Below are 18,855 nucleotides of genomic sequence, written 5' to 3' on the forward strand. Positions count from 1 at the left end.
GGAAGTAGATGCTGCGCGATTTATAGATGATGGCACACCTGGAATCTGTTTCAAAATAAACAGGGACAGTGAGGAGGGCCAGGTGAACCAAGAAGAGCCAGAGCTGACTGGTACTGGTACAGAATGATGGGTAAATGCGGGGAGTTATCATATTACGTTCTTTGCTTTTGCTTACGTTTGAATTTCTTCATACCAAAAATTCCAAAAAAAATTACATACAGAATGTAAGCAAATGTTTTTTTAAAAGTCACTCAGAGACTGACAATTCCTAGTCTAATATATCCAGTGCTACTAACTCACAGGTAGAGATGTGAGTAGAAACAAACATTCTAATGGAAACCAAGCTAGGTGTAGTGGCACACATCCATAAAATCCCCACTACTCAGGAAGTTTGGGGCAGGAGGATCACAAGTTTGAGGCCAGCTTTAGCAACTTAGTGAGATCCTGTCTCAAAATAAAAAATAAAAACGGCTGGGGGGGGCTGGGGATGTGGCTCAAGCGGTAGCGCGCTCGCCTAGCATGCGTGCGGCCCGGGTTCGATCCTCAGCAGCACCACATACCAACAAAGATGTTGTGTCCGCCGAGAACTAAGAAAAAATAAATAAATGTTAAAATTAAAAAAAAAAAAAAAAAAAAAAACGGCTGGGGGAAGATGGAGTTGTGGCTCAGTGGTAGAGCACTTGCCTGGCATGTGTAAGGCCCTGGGTTCGATCCTCAGCACCACATATAAATAAATTAATTAAAGATCCATTGACAACTATAAAAAAGAAAAAAAAATTTTAAGTGCTGAGGAAGGAGCTCAGAGGTTAAGTACCCCTAGGTTCAGTCCCCAGAACTAATAATAATAATAATAATAATAATGGAAACCAATAATTCAACAATAATTCAAAAGAACGCATCCCCATTAACTTCTATCTCTTTAACTGAAATAAGACAGAAGTCAATGTCCAACAGAAGGAACTTCCCTTCCTAAATGGCTAATTAAATTATTTAAAGCACAAAAGAAAACGACACTCAGGATCTCTTCCGTCATTCTCTGGAAAATGACAATGAAGTATCAAGATCTAGAAACAAATATCCCTGCAACACTGATAAGGGAACAACCTCTAGAGACTTAAGTCAAACACAGTACGTGGTTTACTAACTCTCAGTCATCCCCCAGAGCATGTAGACCTAATTTGCCAGCCTGCTTCCGTTCCTGATCCCATGACATATCCTACAGAGCAGCCAGGATGCTCTTCTTCAAACACAAATTAGATGTCTCTCTCCCTTTCCGAGGAATCACAGGAGATTCCCATTGCACTATCACCCTATCCGAGTGCAATGGCCCCCGCTGTTCCCTGTGCTCAGCCAACTTTGGCCACACTGGCCTCCTTTCAACTCCTCGGCCTTGCCAAGCTCTGTACTGCCTTGGAACCTTCAGACTGGCTGCTCTTTTTCCTGGTGACTCTCATCCCTCAGGTCAATTTTCTGAACATCCTCATTTTAAAGTTGCCTTTCTGCCATTAACCTACTGATTTCCTCCGTATCTTTTCGTTCATTCATTCAGTACCACCTTCCCTGCCAAAACCTACCTACTGGGGGCAGGAGCTCTGTCTGCTGGGATCCCTGCCATGTCGCCAGCTCGCAGCACAGTTCATTAAACTCACCAAGTCTGTTAAATGAGTTGTGCCACTGATCCCTTCCTCCTCTGCACCATCCCAGCCCTCGCCTGGATTTCCATGAAACGGTACTTTTTGGTGTTCCCACTCATCTCCCTGACTGCTGTTACCATTCTGCTTCAGTAGGTATAGTCTTCCTCCTACCTAAAGTGTTCCCCCAAGGCTTTCGACACCATCTGTTAAGAAATGGCTTCAACCATCACCTATAATCAGACTATCCCTAAAACCACGACTTCAACCCTAGCCTTTCTGTCTTATACTAGTAGTTCAGTATTCCCAGCTCCCTAAAGATCTCTCTCCTAGCCTGTCTGGGAGCAATCTGGGAGCCAGAGGAGGGAGACCAAAGTTTGAGGCCAGCTCAGAAACTTAGCAAGATCCTGTCTCAAAATAAAATACGAAAATGGATGAAGATGTGGTTCAATGGTAGAGCACCCCTGGGTTCAATCTCCAATAACCCCCTGCAAAAAAAAAAAATTCTTTTATGGATTTTTTTTTTTTAGTTGTTGATAGGCCTTTATATGAGGTGCTGAGAATCGAACCCAGTACCTCACACATGCTAGGCAAGTGCTCTACCACTGAACTACAACCCCAGCCCAAAAAAAACTTCTTTAAATTAAAAAAAAATAAAAATAAGCTGAGCATGGTGGTGCATACCTGTAATTCCAGTGACCTGGGAGGTGAAGGCAGGAGGGTCAGAAGTTTGAGGCCAGTCTCAGTGCCTTAGCAAGATCTTCAACAACTTAATGAGAACTTTCCTCAAAAATGGGCCAGGGACATAGCTTAGTGGGATGTGGCACTCCTGGGTTCAATTCCCAGTCCAGGGGGTGGAAAAAAGCCCTCTCCTAAGATGTTACAGTCAGCTCAGGCCTTCAAACACTTCCTCTTTCCACTACTTTCCATTCTGCCCGTGACGCGACATTCCTCCAGCCACAGGAAAACTACCGACCACGGAGCAGCCAGGCCAGGACCCGACCCCTCAGGAAGCTTTCAGAGGCTCAGCTGACCATTCTGAGACTTTTTCTTCATAAATAAGAAGATATCACCAATGTTCAGAGTTGATATAAAGGTGAGAGACAGTGGGGGCTGGGGCTCAGCACCAGAGCTCTTGTTTCACATGTGTGAGGCCCTGGGTTTGATCCTCAGCACCACATAAATAAAATTAAAAGGTACAACTAAAAACAATATTAAAAACAAAAAAAGATTAGATAGTGAATAAAACACACTGCACAGTATCTAGCACAAATGAAGACACATATTCTCTATAAGCCTTGAGTTACTTTTAACTCCTCCAACTCCTTACATCCATATTGATTTGCCAATTCTTTACTGAAATATATTATGATAACGATGAAGTCTGCATCATATCCCTTTCCTGTATATTTCTTTTATTACTCTACTGTCTTCACCAGTCCTGGCCCACAACAAATTATAATGCCTAATCTCACATTTTCCACCAGTTCACTCTGTATTACCCTAAATCCGTATTTTTTTTATCTTATTTAGTACTCCAGCTTGAATAATTTCAAGTTCTCCAATCCATTCTTCAGATATATCCAACCCACTGTAAATGCCATCCAAAACATTCTTAATTTCAAGTACTATATTTTTCAGGTCTAGAATGTCCATTAGACTCTTATTTAGATATAGGATTTCAAGTGCAAAATGGTATATCTATCCTTTTTTTCTCTCTCCCTCTATTTTCCTTATCACATTTATAAGATTTTTTTTTCATTCATTACTAAAGATTGAACCCAGAGGCACTTTATCACTGAGCTACAGCCCTAGTCCATTTTCTCAATTTTTAAATTTTGAGACAAGGTCTCACCAACTGGCCAGGAACTTGCAATCCTCCTGCCTCATCCTCGCTCATACCTGGGGTTATAAGCATGCACCTCCTCACCCAACAAAAAATCAAATTTTTTATCTGCTAACTCCAACACCAGGACACTTATGGACTTGAACCCCACCATGATGCCACCTGTCATGAGGTGACACATTACAAAACCAAAAGGGCCTTTGCCAGAGCCATCAGAATGCTGTCCTGACTTTCAGCCTCCAAAGCTGTAAATAAATCTCTTTAATTTATACACTACTCAGCCTCAAGTATTTCATTATTGTGACAGAAAACAGACTAACACAGTATTATAATTAATCTAGAAATGATTTAAAGTGCCCAGGAGGATATGTGCAGGTGCACACAAATACTATGCCATTTTACATAAGGGACCTGAGTATCTATAGCTTTGGGAACCTGCAGGAGGTCCTGGAACCAACCCCACCCTACCCACATACTAACCACCACTGTATTCAATTTATCTTTTTTGTTATCATTAAAGTGGTTACACGTATTCTTGACTCAATCAAGTCAAAAGTTTAATGATATTTCTAACATTTTCTTCCACCTCAATTAATAAAAGCCCCTTAGAACATTACCTGTGCTAACCTACATTGAATTAAATGTCATTATTAAGGTTTTAGCTCCACTTTTTTTATCCTCTCATCATGTTCTCAGTGGCATAACTGATGCCTGTTTATATATTCGCACATGTATTTGCCAATTTTCTTGCTCACAATTTTATTCCTTTTGGCATTTCATTCCTTCCGATTGTTTCTTTTATTCGATAGCAGTGTCTTCAGTGAGAGTCTGCAAACACTATTTCCTCCTAATTCTTGAATGTTGACTTAGTGGGGCATACAAGATTAGGTTTTCCTTTTCCACCAACATTATGAAGAACCTTCTGGATGTCATCAACCTCAATGAAAAGACATCTCAGTCCAACCTGTACCTTGTGGGCAATCTGACTTCTCATTCTGGTTGCTTTAAAGACATTTATGTCTTTGAACTTCTGCAGTTTCAATACAAAATGTCTACTTGTGGAAGTTTTTGGTTTGGGCTAAAAAAAAACAAAAACTGAACTTTTTGTATCATAGGTTTCATGTCTTCATTAATCTAGAAAATTACGAGCCATTATCTTTGTGAATCTTCTCTGTCCCTCAGTCTCTCCTTAAACTCCCATTAGACAACAGGATACATCTCAGACACCCTCCTCCATCCCATGAATCTCTTTTTTCTCTGCCCCTTGTGCTAGCTTCTGGACATTTCCTCATATTTGTATAGTTTAGGGGTTGGGGAACTTTTTCAAAGATCCAGTTAATAATTTAGGTTTTATGTATCCCATATAATCTGTGCAGCATATTTTGTCTTTAAAAAAAAAAATGTTTAGAGTGGGGCCTGGTGGCACATGCCTGCAATCCAAGAACTTGGGAGGCTGAGACAGGAAGACTATAAGTTTGAGGTCTTAGCAGTTCACCAAGACCCTCAGCAACTTAATGAGTCCCTGCCTCAAAATAAAAAAATAAATGAAAGGACTGAAGATATAGCTCAGTGGAAAAGCACACTGGGGTTAAATCCTCAGTGCCAAAATATGTAAGTAATGTTTAAGAATAAAAAAAAAATCATTGTTACTTTACAAGCTATCAAAAGCTACAACTAGCCATAGTGGTGCACACCTGTAATCTCAGCAGGTGGGGAGGCCGAGTCAGGGGGATTGTGAGTTCAAGGTCAGCCTCAGCAAGGCAAGACCCTGTCTATAAATAAAATATTAAAAAGGGGCTGGAGATGCGGCTCAGAGATTAACTGTCCCTGGGTTCAATTCCCCAGTGCCAAAATTTGGGGCTGCAAATTAGTACAGCCACTGGTAAAGCAGTATTAGTCTTAAAAAGATTAGGAATGGAACCACCATATGACCTGGCTATCCCATTTCTTGGTTTTTATTCCTATAAAACTAACAAAAAACCAAGCCACAACTTAGATTTGGCCCTGAGGTCACAGTCATCTGCTTCACTAGCACTCTCTTCGGTGCCTACGCTACTGTGTGCCCTACCCTCTAGACTTTTACCAAATGACTACTCGCTGCCAGTCCTACTAATTGTTTTTAAACTTGCCTTCATTTTTATATCAGCACCTTGTTCCTTCTCATATTTTCTATTCTTCCTCTTCATGGATTTACTTTGTTCTATCTGCTAATTCTTGTCACAGCGGAGGGTGGATCTTGTTACCGCTTAGGCTTGGTAGCTCTGTACCGAGTCCCATCATTGGTAGTCCTATATTTCTGGGAAGTTTGTGTGGTAGGGTTGAGAATGAGTCCCTCTAGAATAGAATGCTTGGCAGATACCTCTGTCATATATTATCAGCCTCAGAATACATCAATTTCTAAATCTGGAGATTCCCACATCCCACCCAGGTATTGAAGTGTGAACACAAAATCCATGACAGGAAAACCGTGGTCACAAGTTCTCCTTTGGAATCATATCCCCACCCCCACCACCAATCCAGATCCAGACCAAGAGACATCTATGTGCTCAGGGGCTGACTTTTTTATAGTCCACCTACTGTCTTACTGACAATTCAGCCCTTTGAAGAGCCACATTCTTATCTGGTGTCTCAATTTTTATGTCACAGTCTCAAGGGTTTTTGCTCATCATGAAATTAAGGCAGTTACTAAAACTGGTGAACACTCTAGAGCGCTGTAGCACTGACCACTCACCAGACGCTTAGATTTCCAACACTCGCCCCTCTCCCTCTCCATTTTATTTTAATGAGAATTTACCTTTCTTCTCGAGAACATAATATGCATTTTACAGCAAAGGGGTTTATATTTATACAGGTCTACAATTCTGCCAAAAGCAGAGGCCCCCTTTCCTTTTATCTCTGCATATGTGTTCCCAAAAATGGGACACCATATGTTCTTTCTTGTAACCTGATTTCTTCACTAACATTCAGGAACAGTCTACTGTCCCACACTATTAGAAATCCTACTATATGACCATCGCCAGCTGAATATCATCCACAATACGGAAAGACCATAACTTCTCTAACCAATCCCTTTTTGCTTGGCACTTAAGTTTCCAATTTTTCATCATTATAATTAGTGCTATGATGCAGCTGCCTTCATATAAACATCCACAGAATTTTTTAATGTGAAACTTCTGAGTCAAAGAAAAATATGCTTTCATTCTTGAAATTACTGTCTACTACAAAGATGGCCACATACCCTCCCCACAGCAATACAGAAAACATCCATCTACCAACAGCTCACCAATAATGGCAGAAATGGTGATACTCAGTTATCTGCTGCAGCCCTGCCTTTCCCCCACTATTTTCCACTTTGGCCAGAGCCCTTAGACCAGTGTTTGGCAAAGGAAGAGTTCCCAGAAACAACTTGTCACTCACAGTAACAAGCACAGATTCTCTCCCTCCCCCGACCTGAGAACCCAAAAGCAACCAACTCCAAAACGAAGCAGATGCAAGTTAGAAGCAGCCCAGGCAGCTGTCAGCACTGGAGGATACTAGGTTCTCAAGAAGAAAGGTAAATTCTCATTAAAATAAAATGGAGAGGGAGAGGTGTGAGTGTGGGAAATCTAAGCTGGAGAGGGCCCATAATTCACGTCAGACTGCGTTGGAACGAGGCTCGAACTATGGTTGTAACTAAGCCTCTGGGATTTCAGCCTGTTGCTGCAGTTAGGCATTAATTAAACTCATCCAATCAAATGTCACTGTCTTTTCAATCTGACACTTTAATAGGTACAATGTCACTGTAGTGTTTTCATTTACCTTCTTTATTATCGGAGGCTGAATTGGTCTGTTTATCCAGTGCCTGTACTTTTCTGTTCATGCACTACCAGTCCACGTGCTCTGACAACTCTTCTATTTTTAAAACGGCTTTTTCACCAAGTTCCCTGCTCACACTATCAGTTCCCTGCCTCACTACAGAGAGCCTTTTCAACCAGGGTTTGCTCTACCCGTCAGCCTGGGCCTACTACTCCTTAGGATGACCTTCCCAGCATGGAGAGGGAGCTCAGGTTGGCTCTCCTGGTCATGCAGCTCCCCTCCCCAGGAGCCAGGCTGACAGACACCGGGAGTGGCATCCTTGGTCTTCCACTCATCTAAACCTTGGTGCCTGGAGGGCACTTCTGAGTCTAACTCCTTCATAAAAGTTTTCTCTAACTACAAAGGATTTGTCAGCTCTCTGAACTCCCACTGTACTCAGTATCAAGACTAAAAACCAACTATTCATTAGTTTCATTTAAGTATCTTATTTCCAGCTGGATAAAAACTCCTTATAGAAAGGAATTATTTTTCTTACCACTTTAAAATCCCCCTAGGGTACCACATAGTACCACGTCCCTGCTCAATAAATGATACCAGTTATAAGTCTTGGTTCACATTTTCATTACCAATCAAGTTGGAAATTTGGAGCTCACATGCCTTGAGTTTAAGGCAAAAAAAAAAAAAAGATATTATAAAATGAGGAGGGCCAAGAAGAGGCTTGAAGGCCATCAGAACTCGCAGTAGACACCTGGCTCATTCTCCAGAACTTAGCAATGTTATAGAATCTCTGAGCTTATTTCCTCCTTTGTAAACTGATGCTAAAAAACCTTTACCTAGTGCTTGGATTATTGTGGAGGTTAAACAAGATGTTACAGATGGGGAAAAAAATTGTGGGACACATCTAAAGCAGCTCTAAGAGGAAAATTCATGCATGAAAACTTACATCAGCTGGGTGCGGTGGCACATGCCTGTAATCTCAGTGGCTTGGGAGGATGAGACAGGAGGATCAAGAGTTCAAAGCCAGCCTCAGCAACTTCCAAGGCCCTAAGCAACTCAGTGAGACTCTTTCTAAATAAAATACAAAAAAGGACTGGGGATGTGGCTCAGTGGTTAAGTGCCTCCGAGTTTGATCCCTATTACAAAAACAAAAAAGAAAGACTTACTTACATCAGAAAAGAGGAAAAGTCTCAAATTAATAACCTAAACTCCTTCAAGAACCTAGAAAAATAATCAAATAACACATACGGAAGGAAATAAAGCGCAGAAATCAATGAAAGTACTAGGTTTGTCAAGAGTCTGACAAGCCTGCAAGACCAACAAAAGAGAAAAGAAACAACTAGTATCAGGAATAGAATGAGGTAGTCCTGCAGTCCTTACAGGCATCAAAAAGACAGCAAGAGAGGACGACGAACACCTCTACACCCTTAAATGGACTGTATTCCTTGAAAAACACAAACTACCACAACTCACCCAATGTGAAACAGACCGTCTAAATTCATCTTATTTAACAAATTGGCTTTGCAATTTAACCTCCCCCCAAAAAATCTCCAGCATAGGTAGTTTCACTGGGAATTCTACTAACTTTTGAAAGAAAAATAAACACCTATTCTACACAGCCCCTTCAAAAGGGAAAAACACTTCCTGACTTACTTTATAAATCTAGCATTACCCTGAAGCCAAAACCAGACCAAGTACCAAAAAAAGAAAACTACCAAGTAGCTCATGAATACAGACATAAAAACTACTTGACAAAATATGAGACTAGAATTCAGAAACATAAAAAAAGAATCCTGCTGTATCACATCTAAGTAGGTAAACTTTTGTTCAGTTTTGGTTTTCTTCAGACAGCAGCTCCCTGTGCTGCCCAATTTAGCCTTGAACTCAGGATCCTCCTGCCTCATCCTCTTGAAGTAGCTGGGATTACAGGTGTGTGCCACCGCAACCAGCTGGAATGTATTAAGTTGAAAAGTGCTACTTTGATATACTTCACTTTATCTGGAAGCATAAAAATTCTCTTGATCTATTCACACCTTCCTTTACTTCTCCTACCTAGACGCTGCCGTTCTCCCCCACCATCCGTCTCTCATTAGAGGTTAACTGTGAGTATTTCTGTTTTTCAGTCTTCCAACCCCGGCTCTCCCCCCAGCTGCTCTTCTCTGGCTCCTTTCGGCCACTGCCTAAACACAGGGCTCCCTGTGGGTCTGTCCTTGGTCCTCCTCTGTCTTTCTGCCTACAACTGGCCAGTCAGCTTCAGTTAGCCTGCCTCCGCCAACTGGAGGCCTCTCAGATGCACCTTTCCCAGTGGTCAGCAACGAAGCACCGGCACCCCAGTGTTCCAGCAGCAGCAGGGCCACCTACCACTCCAAGGGGAGGTCGCAACATAGGTGCCTTCCCCCCCCCAAAAGAAGCCAGAATACTGGTACGGTTAGCAATCAACCCTTCCCACCATGGCTGATGTCCTGCTTTTGCACTCTCTCCTCATTCCTCAATCAAAACTTTCTGCTGATAAATGGAAGTCCAACTCTGGATCTGAAACCACCTGTTCCTGGAAAGCTGAAAAGGCCCGGAAGGCAAAGTTCTGCTCAGAGTTCTGTCTGTGGCTGTGCTCCCCTTTCCCTCCTCCCACCCTACACCTCAGAATGCCAGCGCCTCCTCTGCCTCCTCTCGGAGGCTGCCTCTTACATTCCTTATCAACAGCCGATCCTTGAACTGCCAGCAGGACCAGTACCTGATTCCGTCAGGACCTTCCTTTCAAGAGTCAGTTGATAGAACAACTATTCTAACTAGACCTTTCTTCCTTGAAAACTAAAACTCTGATACTGAAACTTTCTATCATGGGTTTGGGGCTGTTCTTTAGAGTCAATAAAGTTGTATAATTTTCTGCATACCAAAAAAAAAAAAAATGAAACCCCAGAAGGGAGTCTCTGGTTTCATGTGGGCTGCTATCACGTCTTACATCGGAAAGGTCTGGAGGGAGAAGGGGCAAAGACAGAAGCTCGACACCTCCCACGTGGGTTCCAATGCACCCTCAACGATCACGGTGCAGGCAGCCAACACACACCGTGAGCAGGTTCAACCTACCACACCCCTCAGCCTCCTTAGTCCTCACAAAATCCTGGGAGGGAGATACCACTCTTCCTCCTATTTGGTGAGTGAAGACACCACAATACAGAGGTTAGGTAATTTCCCAAGGTCATTCATACTAAATGCTAAATCTTGAATTCTAACCAAGCAATTGACTCTAGGGTCCACACTTTTAATGACCTAACCATTATGATAAAATGCCTGTGATATTAATTCAAAGAACACAGCTGCACACACACATTTTTACTTTCTCCATCACTGGACTGATCCGTTGTAACCATGAATAATGATTAATTACAATTGAAACACGTGGTAACACTACTGCAAAACTTAAAGCCAGCACTATATTCAGAGTTTTTATCTGCTAAACAAAACAAGAAAATATTGAGTCAGAACAAATACTGTGCCAGTGCACCCAGGGTCTACCTACACACACGTGCACGTAATACTTTTTCTCATTTAAGCCAAAACTGGCCCATCAAAAAGGCAGAATTCCATCACAACCCAGGTACAGGTTCTACAAAATTATTTGCACATTGTTGTTGTTATTGTCATTGCCACAAGCCCTTCAAATAATGTGAAGACTGTTCTATATAGGAAATAATTTCAGAAAGATTGTAGAAAGGGCTGGGGCTGTGGCTCAGTGGTAGAGCGCTCACCTTACATGTGCAAGGCCCTGGGTTCGATCCTCAGCACCACATAAAAATAAACAAAGGTATTGTGTCCAACTACAAATAAAAAATAAATATTTAAAAAAAAAAAAAAAGATTGTAGAAAGCAATAGTTCAGAGGTTAGGTTATTAAATACTAACAACCCAAATGTACATCATTTCCTGACAAAATTATCTGTCCTGGCCAGGTAGTACCTAGTTCATGAAATCAGGAAGTACGCTAATAAGCACTAAAGCAAATACCCCAAGACTATCATTGTCAAGGTTCTGACTTCTCTCCTATTGTTTAAACAAAAGGCACTTCCCCAGGAAGCTAACTGTAGATAAAGAGTGACTTCTAAGAACTGAATGTAGGCCATTCACAAGTTATAGGACATTGAGGCACAGGTTTCCACGGTACAACCACCATAGCAATGTTTTTTAGAGATAAACTTAACCTGGATATAAAATAAGGAAAACAATATCAGTGATTAAAAACCAAACCAGGCTTGAGAAGCTAGCTGTGTCCTTAACATCAAGATCATGATGCCACCAGAAAACCACAGAGTCAAGCCACTCTTACTGCAGGGAAGTGGAAAACAAGTATCTTAGGACTCCAAAACAGATTTTTAAGATGGAAGTGTTCCATATCTGCCACTGGCAGGCAATCACAAACTACACAGAAGGAGCTCTTCCATAAGCATAAGCCTTCCTTCCACTGCTCAAGTGGGCATAGGCAGTAACTACTGAGCCGATACTGACGAACCCATCACCAACAAACCTGAACCCAGAAATCTCAACTCCCAAAATAAGGTCCTCAATTTGAAAATTATGTCACTGCCTCTGTTTCCCCTACCAGTTAGATAAATTTGCACAAATTAAAATCCAATTGTCTTCCAGCCACGTTTTAACTAGAAATATAATCAGATCCACAACTCATTTTTTCCCCCCAAATAAACCCCAGATCCAGCCTAGGATTACTGAATCAGACTTCCCAAGTGTGAGACCAAGGATCCTGGAGTTTGACCATGTTTCCAGCCGATCTTAAAGCAAAGTCTGAATCAGACTTCCCAAGTGTGAGACCAAGGATCCTGGAGTTTGACCATGTTTCCAGCTGATCTTAAAGCACAGCCCCAGCCCTTTCTCCAAAATCATTGGTCTAGTGAAGAACTGATGGCAGTACTCAGAGTGATGATGTCTGAGTCAAGGTAACAACCAAGGAGGACAAACAGCTGCACCTGAATTCCCGCAGGAAGTCTGCAGACTGCCTTACACACCCCTGGAGATGGGGCTGGGCAAACAGGTGCCTAATGTTCACTTATCTTTCCTATGTTCCAGGCGCTGTACCCCAGATACCCGCACACACAGTATCTCACCTCATCAGCCACAGGGGGTAGGTTCTATTTCTACACTGCAGAGGAAGTGAACCGTGGAGGTAAGAAAACTTGTTAAAGACAATACAGCAAGCAAGCTGAACCAGACATAAATCCAGATCTGCACGACCCAGCGCCTGTTCACTGCTTCTGTCTACCATGTTACTTACAGTAAAACACACTCTGTCTTCATTTGTTTTTCTTAATAAGCACATATTACTCTTGTAATTAAGAAAAACATCTTGCTGCAGTTATTTTAAAGTTCACTAACAAGATATAAGTATATTTTCCAGTAGCAGGGATTGAACCTGGGACACTGCATCATTGAGTTATACTCCCAACACCTTTCATTTTTTGAGACAGGGTCTTGCTTGGTTAGGAACTTGATAAGTTTCTGAGGCTGTTCTCAAACTTGAGATCCTCCTGTCTCAGCCTCCCGAGCTGCTGGAATTAGAGGCATATGCTGCATCGCCCAGCAACACCACCTATATATTTCAATAAGTAATAATTACCTACTTGGGGAAAAAAAATAGATTCCCACAGGACAAACCAAACTAATAAATAAAACCCAAATGGATTTAAGAATTGTAATAAATTAAACCTAAAAAAAAGGAAAATATAATTTTATCTGAAGTACACCCCCACTTTTCTAGGAATCAGAGCAAGAGAATCCATAAAAATTCAACAAACTTGACTACATAAAAATCCACAGATCCTGTGTATTTATAAGGAAAAAACGCTTAGACTTAGCATTTGTAATGTGATCAGGTTAGAAGAAACAAAAGCAGTTCAATGGTGGCCAAAGAAACAAGAGGAAGTTACACAAATAGGGTTCAAATTATAAAACACATTTAAATGTTTAACCTTCCTAGCAATCAAAGAAATGTACATTTCAAACAAGATACTGTGACCTTTCCCATCATAATATCTGGTGCTAATCAGAATCCAGGGTAAACATTCCCACACTCTGCTGCAGGGCGTGAAAATTGGCACACCTTCCCAGAGCACAGTTTGGCAGTGAATCAAAAGTGGTGAGACTAAGCCTCTCCTCTGGCCCTGAAATTCCACTTACAGAAATTAATCTTAAGGCTCATTAATAAATAAATAAATAAATAACTTCAAGAATGTTCACACTAGGGGCTGGGATTGTGGCTCAGGGGTAGCACACTTGGCCTAACACGTGTGAAGCATTAGGCTCGATCCTCAGCATCACATAAAAAACAATAATAAACAAATAAAATAAAGGTATTTTTGTCCATTTATATAAAAAATATTTTTAAAAGAATGTTCACACTAAAACAGTAAAATAAAGGTAAGGAAGGACAGCACAGTTCGGAACTTAGCAGCACTGCAATGTGACAGGAGCTCTTTGAACCAAGCTAGTGTAAAGGTTAAAAAGTCACTTCCATTCCTAACAAAAGTCTAAAATTTTCTTATCTTTGACTCAGCAATTTTGCTTTTTGTTTTGTTCTGGTGGTAGTGAGGATTGAACTGAGGGATAGTTTACTACTGAGCTACATCCCGTTCTTTGAGACATGGTCTTCCTGAGTTGCCATGGCTGGCCTCAAATTTGTGATCCTCCTGCCTCAGCTTCCCAAGTCCCTGAGATTACAGGCATGCAAAAATTTTGCTTTCTAGGAATGTCTTCTAGGTAACAAAGACCTATATAAAGATGCGATCACCTCAGCATTCTTTATAAAACATGTAACATATAAGTTAAATGTCCAATAATAGGAGCAAAACTAAATATAACTTCAGAAATGTCAGTACCAGGAGGTTGATGCAGGAGGATTACAAATTCGAGGCCAGTCTGGGCAATTTGGCAAAAGAACCTGTCTCAAAGTTTTTAAAAGGGTGGGATGCAGCTCAATGGTAAAACACTCCTGGGTTCAATCCCTAGTACTACTAAAATAAAATAAAATCATTAATAAGGTCATCATGCTATCAGTAAGCTTTTCAATAATTTTAAATGAAGTAGAAAAATGAGCTGGGGGTGGTAGCACACACATGTAATCCCAAAGGCTCAGGAGGCTGAGGCAAGAGAATGGTAAGTTCAAAGCCAGCCTCAGCAATTTAATGAGGCCCTAAGCAATTCAGCAAGACCCTGTCTCTAAATAAAATACAAAAAAAGGGCTGAGGATGTGGCTCAGTAGTTAAGTGCCCCTGGGTCCAATCTCCAGTCCAAAAATTAAAATAAAGTGGACAAATGTTCACAATGTAATGTTAAGTGGGAAAATATAGATTCAAAATCATATACCCAGTATGATACAAAATATTTAGAATGCAAATGTTGAGGCTGGGGTTGTGGCTCAGTGGTAGAGCGCTCACCTAGTGTGTGTGAGGCCCTGGGTTCAATCCTCAGCACCACATAAAAATAAATAAAAACAAAGATATTGTGTACAACTAAAAGAAATAAATATTTAAAAAGATTTAAAAAGTGAAATAAAATGCAAATGTTTATATTTCTGAATAGAAAAACAGATATAAGTAAAAAACAACAGTGGCACTTCTAGATTATGGAATTTTTACATTCTTCATAGTTGTCTCTCTCTTCTAAAAATGAGAATACATTTTTATAAATGAGGGAAGAGGTGTAGGAACAATTTTTAATAAGGTCTTCAGATGGATTTTGCTAACATTTTCCCTGAATTCTCAACTTGTTCAAGTGCCTAGGGTATAAGCGAATTTAAGGTTTCGATTTCTCCAGAAAACATCATTTTTGTTTTACACTATGGAGATATACAATATCATTTAGTGCCCTGTGCCTTCTAAACGAGGTATGAGGTATAGAAACTGAGGCCAAAGCTTGACAAACCATTCACAAACCAGCTAGGGGACTCAGCATCCCACTACACCCTCAGGTGAATCCACCCTAAGACTCAAGTTTTTGCATGGCTTTATTATCACCATCTTTCTGATTCACCAGGGCTCCTAATTTCAAATTCCTTGTTTTCTTAACTCCAAGGTCTTTTTTGAACTTGTAAATTAAAGAGTTAGATTGGATGACCTCAAATGCTTTCAGATTCGAGGACCTGACTTATTACTGCCTGGAAACCAGAAAACACACGTATGTTTGTTTTATGGGGTGAGGGGAGACCCACCAACACATCAACTCAAGGCAGCAAGGCTATTATGCCCAAGATCTCCTCCTTATTTCCTTTCCAAAATCTCAAGCACAATGCTTTTCTTAGAGCTCTGCTCCCAACCTTCCTATGAATCCATTAATAATGGTTTAGGACCTTATCAACTATCTTCTCCATTCAAAGACAAAGTGCTCATATACTTCACAGCTCCAGAAATAAAGGAAGTCATGCTGGGAGGAGTAAGTGGAGATTAGGAGAAAACCCAGAACACAAAAGAATTTTATCAGTCCGGAATTCTACACAGTGGAAATTTAATAGAGATAAAGACAAGGTTCAAAACTACATGGAAATGATTTGGCCTAACAGGAGCACATGTCTGCAAACACAACTGTGATTTAGTTGGCTAGGACTTCAGTGAGTCAAGTGTATAGTACTGTTTAGAAAAAAAACCTACCACCTTGATTTTTATTTTGCCTTTTATTTTAACAGTGTTGAAGAGAAGGAATGAAGGTACTGTCAGCCAGCACTGAATACTGAACACGTAGCCTGCACTGAGAGCCACACTTTAAGAGGGCCATTAATACAGTAAATGAAGAGCAGAGAAGTTTAAAACTGTCAAATAAGAAACAGCTGGCAGAAACGGGAATACTTAGCATGGGGAATAGAGAACCTATGAACAGACAGCAACCTCAACAACTATGGAGGTTCTGGGAGCCAGGTAAAGTTGGCCAGTAGGCACTTAGCAAAATGAAGAGTCTGTTCAACATCAGAAATGTGAGCTGTGTACAATGAAATTCTTTTTCTCAAAGAAAATAAAAATAGTAATTTTTTTTTTATGTGCAATCTCCCCATTTCTAAAAGTTGACTTACAATTGAAGCTTTTGTGTAAACGGGGCTGGCCTTATTTGATTCAGGCATGCTAGTTTGCAACTTGTGTCATGGTAAAACACGGTGGCTATCTTGAACAGCCACAGGGAATAGAAACACTTTTGTTCTGTGCGACACTCATAGGGAAGCAAACCACAGGAAAAGGCTCCGAGAACCTGGTCTATAAATTGGAATGGGCTGCCCAAGAAAGGTGACATCACTGAAAGAATTTAGCTAGGCACAGGCAGGTAAATATTATTGGCCAGTTCATGAAGTCTGCCACTTGCTACATCTGACCTTGGCCAAACACCCTAATCCTCCCAAGACTCAATTTTCTTTCCCACCTACCTTTTCCCCTTGAAAAAAGAAATATGTTTAAGTTTAGCCTATCTTTCAGGGATTTTACAGATCAAAATCTGTGCAAGAAAAAATATGTGCAAGGACTATAGGATGTCAAAGAACTTAAACAGTAATTGAGGATATTATCATAATCTACCATCATAATGTATTTATATCATACATGTCTTATCTCTTATTACTCATGTTAAGGGTATATTCCCAACCTATTTTTTTTCCTTTAGAATATCAAGTATTTGTTGAAAATTGTTTAAAAGTAAATTAGATCCATATATTCTACTACTCACTTTATATTATATGTTTTTTAAGAGAGAAAATTTTTTTAATTTTTTTTTTTTTTTTTTTTTTTTTGGTTTTGGTGGACACAACATCTTTATTTTACATTTATATGGTGCTGAGGATCGAACCCAGGGCCCCGAGCATGCCAGGCGAGGGCCCTGCCGCTTGAGCCACATCCCCAGCCCACGTTATTTATGTTTTAAATTTACATAATAAACCATATGTTATAAACATAAAAATAAAATAAATAAAAGTAAATTGGAGCCAGGTGCAGTGGTGCACACCTGTAATCCCATCACTCAGGAGGCTGAGGCAGGAGCATCACAAGTTCAAAGCCAGCCTCAGCAATTTAGTGAGGCCCTAAGCAACTTTAGGAGATCCTGTCTCAAAATAAAAAACTGAAAATAAAAGGGCTGTGGTTGTAGCTCAGTGTTAGGGCGCTTTCCTAGCACTGTGTTTAATCCTCAGCACCACATAAAAATAACTAAAAGAAAGATGTGTGTCCATCTACAACTTTTAAAAATTTTTTAAACAATAAGGGCTGGGGATGTGGCTCAGTGTTCAAGTGCCTCTGGGTTTTATCCCTGGTACCAAGGGGGAAAAAAGGAAACTGGAGGGCTCAAATGATGACAGGGTGAGAGGAAAGCATAAGAGGGAAAAGGACAAACAAAGCAAACATGCAGGATGTTAATCGTTAACACCACTGACCCATCTAAAACACCGGACCAGTCAAACTGAGGAATACACCAAGTCTGGTGTGTGTGTGTGTGAGGGGTGCTATTCTAGGGCAGGCACTGGCAAGCTACAGCCACTGCCTGTTTTTTCTTAGTGGTTTCAGAGGAAGATAGCCTTGCTCATTCAGCTATGGATTTCAGGTAGGTATTACTGTATATATCAGGCTCTGCTATATATTATGCATATGCTACTTTCACTCTTAATAGACTACGGTTCATCTCTCTATCTCTATCCGGGGGTTTTTAATAGGTCATTTGGATGTCTCTGAGCAATAGCTATTGTATATTATGGCCAAGGTATAGGAGAGGTATGTTTCTAAATGAGTCTCCTCTTATTCCTCTTCTACTTGCAAGATTACAGATTTTATAGATCCCATTTCTCTTCCAACTGATTTCATCACCCAAGACCTGAAAGACTGGGAATGTACAAGTGTGTGAGGGGTTCAGGCAGGAAAGGGTCACAATGACTTACAGCCGAGCCCACCTATTCTCCTGAGGATCTCAATTCCATCTGCCCGAGCTTTGCTATTTTCATGCGACCTACAACACATGAAAAATCCTTTCTTCTTGGTTTAGCTGCCCCATCATCGAAGGTTTTCAAAAGAAACAACTACCAAAATTTAAGAGGAAACAAAATTCAAATGGAAGGAAAAATGTTAACAGAAGTTTTCTGACCTACACTTAATTTCCGGCAGAAATCAGTGGGCAGTTTTAAGACTTCGTTAAAGTTCCCTGGCTTATATTCCTTCCTTCACTCTGAACCAACTGTATGCAAAGACACAGATTCTCTCCAAATACCTGTATCTCCCTCAAGCAAAGCCTTCAACCCTCCTCCAGAAAACCAGTCACAGTTCCAGGGGGACAAGGACCACCACCTCACTGCTGCACCACCTACCTCAGTACCTTCCACGGGACCACTGACTGGTGCCTAAGGACACCACTTTCTCTAGCACAGACATTCTTCTGAGGGCTTCCAGTCATCCTTGGGAGGGTCTCCTCTCAGAAAGGCCATTTCTTCCTCTCACCTGTTCACTGAAGTCTTTTTGCTTATGAGACCAAATATTTAATAACAGCCCCCACTATCTGTAGGAAACTGAGGGGTGGGGAATGAAGGGAAAGGCTTGTAGGAAACTGAGGGGTGGGGAATGAAGGGAAA

The 18,855-nt window shown here is 40.9% G+C and overlaps 1 protein-coding gene across 3 annotated transcripts in view; it reads right to left on the bottom strand.

The window, feature by feature from the left end:
- Positions 1-18,855, bottom strand: part of Extl3 (exostosin like glycosyltransferase 3) — a 106,117-nt gene that overhangs the window by 31,621 nt on the left and 55,641 nt on the right. The window lies entirely within an intron of this gene.

This window comes from Ictidomys tridecemlineatus, chromosome 14, assembly GCF_052094955.1.
Source record: "Ictidomys tridecemlineatus isolate mIctTri1 chromosome 14, mIctTri1.hap1, whole genome shotgun sequence".
Classification (NCBI taxonomy): domain Eukaryota; kingdom Metazoa; phylum Chordata; class Mammalia; order Rodentia; family Sciuridae; genus Ictidomys; species Ictidomys tridecemlineatus.